This window comes from Schistocerca nitens, chromosome 12 (genome assembly GCF_023898315.1).
Source record: "Schistocerca nitens isolate TAMUIC-IGC-003100 chromosome 12, iqSchNite1.1, whole genome shotgun sequence".
In the NCBI taxonomy this organism is placed as follows: domain Eukaryota; kingdom Metazoa; phylum Arthropoda; class Insecta; order Orthoptera; family Acrididae; genus Schistocerca; species Schistocerca nitens.
The window spans coordinates 101,939,495-101,946,672 of NC_064625.1; the positions used below are offsets into that span (position 1 = coordinate 101,939,495).

General features: G+C 45.4%; 1 non-coding gene across 1 annotated transcript; it reads left to right on the plus strand.

Moving 5' to 3' along the window:
- Positions 1–3,877: 3,877 nt before the first annotated feature.
- Trnat-ugu (transfer RNA threonine (anticodon UGU)) lies at positions 3,878–3,952 on the plus strand. Its single transcript has one exon. It is a non-coding gene; the product is annotated as a tRNA-Thr (tRNA).
- The last annotated feature ends 3,226 nt before the right edge of the window (positions 3,953–7,178 follow it).

Below are 7,178 nucleotides of genomic sequence, written 5' to 3' on the forward strand. Positions count from 1 at the left end.
TTTGTAAGTAAAAATGAATATTCAATAAATTAATAACTTGTATTTCAATGCGTTTCATTTCGGTATATTCACTGCGGCATACGGCACGCGTGGCTGACAATCATACAGCACTGCGGAGAGACTTTTTGAACACCACGTCTTTGTAATACGGAACCTTAAGCCACGCCAAGACGCCGTTTAATTGGAACAACAGCTTGCAACATAAATGAAACACAGGATTAAATAATATCACTGTATTCACAAAATACTATACTAAATTGAATTACGTAGTCACCTGCATTAATTCTGTTGCTCTGTGCAACTATGAGTACGCCTAGTGAAATTGTGTCTCAATAAAATGGCTGTGTGACAGATAATTATCGGCAACGATGGCAGATATGCGTCCTATCTGGACAGCTTCCAGAACAAAAGGTGCCGTCTTCTCGGCAAGACAAATGAACTGCGTAATTATTCTAATGTGTCAGCGGTTGTACGCCACAATCGATACAGCCGCTTATACTAATTAATATCTTCAGTATTTCTTTATTTATACTCTGAACCTATATCTACGTTTTTGCAATATAACCATGCCCAGACTGCAATTGTACCTTTAAACAGAGCATTTAAATCTTGACAGTTTTTTTACAAACGTCTTTATATTCGACGTAACTTTCCTCGCCTGTTTACTGACAAGGGAACCTCCCCATCGCACCTCCCTCAGATTTAGTTATAAGTTGGCACAGTGGATAGGCCTTGCAAAACTGAACACAGATCTATCGAGAAAACAGGAAGAAGTTGTGTGGAACTATGAAAAAAATAAGCAAAATATACAAACTGAGTAGTCCATGCGCAAGATAAGCAACTTCATGTACAGCGTAGACTCAGGAGCGCCGTGGTCCCGTGGTTAGGGTGAGCAGCTCGGAACGAGAGGTCCTTGGTTCAAGTCTTCCCTCAAGTGAAAAATTTATTTCTTTTTTTTTCGCAAAGTTATGATCTGTCCGTTCGTTCATTGACGTCTCTGTTCACTGTAATAAGTGTAGTGTCTGTGTTTTCCGACGGCACCGCAAAACCGTGCGATTAAGAGACGAAAGGACGTGCCTTTCCAATGGGAACCGATAACATTTGATAGCAAGGTCATAAGTCAACCGATTCCTCCACAGGAAAACACGTCTGATATATTCTATACGACACTGGTGACGGCATGTGCGTCACATAATTGTCTGAAAATAAAAATTAAAATATTCATTCGAGGGAGGATTTGAACCAAGGACCTTCTGCAGCTGCTCACGCTAACCACGAGACCATGGCTCCCCTGCCCACGAGTTGTCCTTGATGTTGCTTATGTTGCACATGGACTACTCAGTTTGTATATTTTGCTTATTTTTTCATAGTTCCAAACAACTTCTTCCTGTTTTCTAGATTGATCTGTGTTCAGTTTTTCAAGGCCTATCCACTGTGCCAACTTATAACTAAATCTGAGAGGGGTGCGATGGGGAGGTTCCCTTGTGAGACGCGCGGGGTAGCCGTGCGGTCTGAGGCGCCTTGTCACGGTCCGCGCGGTTCCACCTGTCAGAGGTTCGAGTCCTCCCTCGGTCATGGGTGTGTGTGTCGTCCTTAGCATAAGTTAGTTTAACTTAGATTAAGTAGTACGTAAGCTTAGGGACCGATGACCTCAGCAGTCTGGTCCCAGAAGACCTTACCACAAATTTTCCTGTTTACTGAAATCTCGACATGTCTGGGAGAGACACGTGTGTGTGGTTATCTTAGGCAAACGAAATAGGCTCCTGGGTAATGTGGCAGATGTGGTTATCCAAGATCACCCATGCCTAAAGCAATGAACCACTTCCAATAGATAAAGGCGCAAAGAATTTTAGTTGTTTCGTGGACTTTTGCAACTGCGAATTCTCCTGTCCTTGTAACGCAACAATCTCTTACATCAGCTTCGTCCTCTGAAAAATCCGTCCACGGGTCGTGGTCTCGTAGCTAGCGTTGCTGCCTCGGGATCACGGGGTCCCCGTTTCGATTTCCGGCAGGGTTGGGGATGTTCTCCATCCGGGGACTGTTGTGTTGTTGTCATCTTTTCATATTCATTCTTGAACGTAGCGAGAGTGGACTGTGTACAGATTGGGACTTCGTACGGGCGCTGATAACAGCGCAGTTGAGCGCCCCCCAAAGCAAACATCATCAGCTGAAAAATCCACGTCCAGATCAGAGCTACTGTTACGCAGAGACATCTGTGTCATTCCGACTAAGATGACGGAAGAGTTTGTATCTTTGTAGGTTTTATATCAGCAGAAAATGTCGACTTCTTTCTGATACGTCTAGCACGGGGTTTCTACATATACATTTATACTCCGCAAGCCACCCAACTGTGTGTGGCGGAAGGCACTTTACGTGCCACTGTCATTACCTCCCTTTTCTGTTCCAGTCGCGTATGGTTCGCGGGGAGAACGACTGCCGGAAAGCGTCCGTGCGCGCTCGAATCTCTCTGATTTTACATTAGTGATCTCCTCGGGAGATATAAGTAGGGGGAAGCAATATATTCGATACCTCATCCGGAAACTCACCCTCTCGAAACCTGGACAGCAAGCTACACCGCGATGCAGAGCGCCTCTCTTGCAGAGTCTGCCACTTGAGTTTGGTAAACATCTCCGTAACGCTATCACGGTTACCAAATAACCCTGTGACGAAACGCGCCGTTCTTCTTTGGATCTTCTTTATCTCCTCTGTCAACCCGACCTAGTACAGATCTCACACTGATGAGCAATATTCAAGTATAGCTCGAACGAGTGTTTTGTAAGCCGCCTCCTTTGTTGATGGACTACATTTTCTAAGGACTCTCGTCATCTTACGTCTTCTTTCCAGCAGATTCCGCCCCCCCCCTCCCACCCGGGCAGCTCGGTGTGGCCGTGCGGTTCTAGGCGCTTCAGTCTGGAACCGCGTGACCGCTACGGTCACAGGTTCGAATCCTGCCTCGGGCATGGATGTGTGTGATGTCCTTAGGTTAGTTAGGTTTAAGTAGTTCTAAGTTCTAGGGGACTGATGACCACAGATGTTAAGTGCCATAGTGCTCACAGCCATTTGAACCTCCCCCCGGATTGCCTTACGAGTGCTCGAAGTTAAACACTGACGAACATCCTTTCCTACGTTTCCGTTTTATTAGAACTTTTAGAAATGGCATTATTTTCTCTGGTGATACCAAGGGTGCAGCGGATGAGGCAGAAGAGGGCGGCGTGCTGGGAGAGAAGCTAGCACTGCAATTAGCAGATGGAGAGTTTGAGGAAGAAAGATGACTATACGACTCACTTATGAAGGGAATAACGATTGAAGGCCCTGGTTCAGAAGCAATAAACTGTTAATCTTGCTCCTTGTCTTCCACAGTGATTTCCTCGTTCCTTGGTGATCCAAGTTCTAGGTGCTTCAGTCTAGAACCGCGCAACCGCTGCGGTCGTAGGTTAGAATCCTACCTCGGGCATGTATGTGTGTGATGTCCTTAGTTAGGTTTAAGTAGTTCTAAGTTCTAGGGGACTGATGACCTCAGATGTCCCATAGTGCTCAGAGCCATTTGAACCATTTTTTTTACTATATATGACGGTAGTATCTGTTCCCGAAAGAACGGTTACCGTGGATGACCATGCAGCTTTGCTAGAAATGAAATGATAATTGAATAGTTGAATAGTTAAAATATTGCTTCCCGGCCATTGACCTTCTTGTGCGAACGCACACGCTATGCCCGAACTCGTACGGGACTTGGTAGATTAATCTGCCACGAGTAATGAGTATGATGTGCAAACATCTATCAGGCGCACTACGAATGTAGTGGTGTGGACATGTTCGGAATGTGGACCTCACGGGGAGCGTGCAAGGGATAAGTCCCTGCAGACGCACTATCCTCTGTGCCCGCGGTGGCTCAGATGGATAGAGCGTCTGCCATGTAAGCAGGAGATCCCGGGTTCGAGTCCCGGTCGGGGCACACATTTTCAACATGTCCCCAATGAAGTACATCAACGCCTGTTTGCAGCTAGGGTCTGTATTCAATTATCATTTCATTTTTTTTTATCCAAGTTCTTCGCTTCCAGCGATGAATACCAAGTGTCGTTCATCTAACTCTTGAGAGCCATCGAAAATTTGTTTCGATTGAGATTGAAACCTGCGATGACATCTTTAACAGCAGTCAATGGCACTTTCATCAGCCCAGCTACGTTCTACAAGCTCAAGACCTACATGGGATGAGACACATTGCACGAATCTACTGCAATTTTATAAAAAGCCTCGATAGGCCTGGAAACGTTGCGATCAAGTGGCCAGGTATTGCAGCTGCAGTGGGGTGGCTATCTTAGACATAGCCTCCAGGATTAAGCGGCAGATACGGTTAACCAAGATTAATAAAATGATTTTGTTGCCTGTGAGATTAGTAAACTTTTTGAAATGATTAAGATACGTAATACACGTCATTATAATCACGTAGCCTCTATCGGATATAGCCGTATCACATCCCATGGGGCCTTATCAGTAAGGGATTACGTCGCTTCCGTGCAAAGATAAAGAAGTGCGGGTCATGGTGTTCCAAGGCACTCAGAGAACAGTGACTTTTCGCCCCTGTTCTGCAGTCACTGATTTCCCGAAATTCCTATCGCTTGCGCCTTGTCCCGCGGTTATGCAGGGTCGGCCATGTTTAATCGGATTTGGCATGTTAATGTTTAAGGGGTGGCCGGATACCCTTCCTGCCGCCACCCTGCACCCCCTAGGATGGAATTAGTGTACCCCAACTGTCTGTGTCTAGTGGAATCCATAATAATGTAATGTCGTGTGACTAGAGCCTCCTTTCGGGTAGACCGTTCGCTGGGTGCAAGTCTTTCGATTTGACGCCACTTCGGCGACTTGCTCGTCGATGGGGATGAAATGATGATGATGAAGACAACACAACGCCCAGTCCCTCAGAGGAGAAAATCTCCGACCCAGCCGGGAATCGAACCCGGGCCCTTAGGATTGACATTGTGTCACACTGACCACTCAGCAACCAGGGGCTGTGGAATCCATGAAATAGCGTGAATGTGTTCAGATCTCTGCGAGCTGTGTAACCGAGGCGGAACGTGGGGACCAGCCCGGTATTCACCTAGCGGGATGTGGAAAACCGCCTAAAAACCACATTCAGGCTGGCCGGCACACCGGCTCTCGTCGTCAGTCCGCCGGGCGGATTCGATCCGGGGCCGGCGCGCCTACCCGAGTCCAGGAAGCAGCGCGTTATCGCTCTCGGCTACCCTGGCAGGTCGCTGATTTCCCGAAATGTCTCTTCCATTTTGGAAAGACATGTTTAGGGAGTTTATTACGGACAGTTTGGACGCCTATCTCGTCCATATTGTAAATTCGACCGGGAGCAAACCAATATTTCCTGAAGCAGCTTCCAGGTTGTCAAAATATTAGTTTAAACTACCTTCACGTTCGTTGCTCCGCTCGCGGTGACGGTATGGCCTGCAGAAATTTTGTTGTTGTTTTTATTAAAGCGAATTTTTATGTTGTTCACAGACTGCAACACCTTCCAAGCTTCCCACGCTAATTGAGGCCATATAGGCATGGCTTTTTCCGAATGTACTTCTGACCAAAAAGCGATTCTGTTGGCTGGAGTCCAAAGTTTTTTCTTTTTCCACAGCAACTTTGATCCCTAACAAATATTTCTTTATATCTAGCCGAGAAATGAAATACTAACCGTCGTAAATTTAGCTATAAAAATTTTTTTTAATTTAACGAAATATATTCTTTAAAATTTTCATCCTCTGTTGCACTTCCTTAGGTGATGGGTTTGCAGAAATAGGAGCTGTAGAATTTAAGGCCATTGGCTCGAGGTTGGCTTAGTCATTGTTCCAGGAGGATGTGTTGTAACTCTAATTCTGAAATTTCCTTGAGCCAACTGTAAGTAGTGTCTTAAGTTTTCTGCTAACTTCATAGAAGAAAGTTAAACTTCGAGTATCGCTCCGTAGGAAACTGCTCTAATTATTGGCAGCGTCATCATTATTAACTGTAATCATGGCTGTGACTTGGGCTCGCACGTATTGGGTTTTATTTGTGCTGGAGGGAGTTTTGTTAAGACCGCTTATGCTCAGGCGCCGGTGCTGTTTACTGACCCTCGTCATGTCCACTCGTTCTGGGCCCAGCCGGTTTACAGAGCCGCCTGTTTGTCCGAATCTGTGCACAAGCCTTCGGCAGCGAAAACTCGTGCCAGCCGTCTTCTGACGTTATTTCTTTCAAGCGCAGCTGTGGCTTTTAATGCTGCTGTTCAAAGTTAAGTTGACATTTTAGAGCAATTCTGAGTCATACTAACTGTTAACGAAGGAGCTCCCTTTCTATAACCTTACTGATTCTTTAAGTCATTTAAACATTTTACTAGTCGTTGGGATCTCAACGGACATTCTATTTGATGCAAAATTTAATTATTCGAATATTATTGTGGAATCTGTAAGCTTTGTTATCATATCTGTCTTACGAGATTTTAAATCTTTTGTTCTGCTTCTTTGGTCACTTTGTATTATAGTCTAAGAATGTTTTTGATGTGGCCTATTATGTGGCCGGTTCAGTTTTATTAAATATTTGTTGGTGTCTTCTGCTCACGAAGTTTTGGTAACTTTTATGGCTGTTTAAATTTGGCTTTACGTATGTATCGTTGGTCTTGTATCTTATGGTCTGGCAAACAGTGATTGCGTACGAGTTATAATTGACATTTTTTGACATCATTGATAATTAAACTTCCTGGAAGGTTAAAACTGTATGCCGGACTGAGACTCAAACTCGGGACCTTTGCCTTTTGCGTGCAAGTGCTCTACCATCTGAGCTACCCAAGCACGACTCACGCCCCGTCCTCACAGCTTTACTTCTGCCAGTATCTCGTCTCCTACCTTCCAAACTTTACAGAAGCTCTCCTGCGAACCTTGCAGAACTGGCACTCCTGAAAGAAAGGATATTGCGGAGACATGGCTTAGCCACAGCATAGGGGATATAACCAGAATAAGATTTTCACTGTGCAACGGAGTGTGCGCTGATATGAAACTACAAGGTTCGCAGGAGAGCTTCTGTAAAATTTGGAAAGTAGGAGACGAGGTACAGGCAGAAGTAAAGCTGTGAGGACGGGTCGTGAGTCGTGCTTGGGTATCTCAGTCGGTAAAGCATTTGCCTGCGAAAGTCAAAGGTCCCGAGTATGAGTCTCG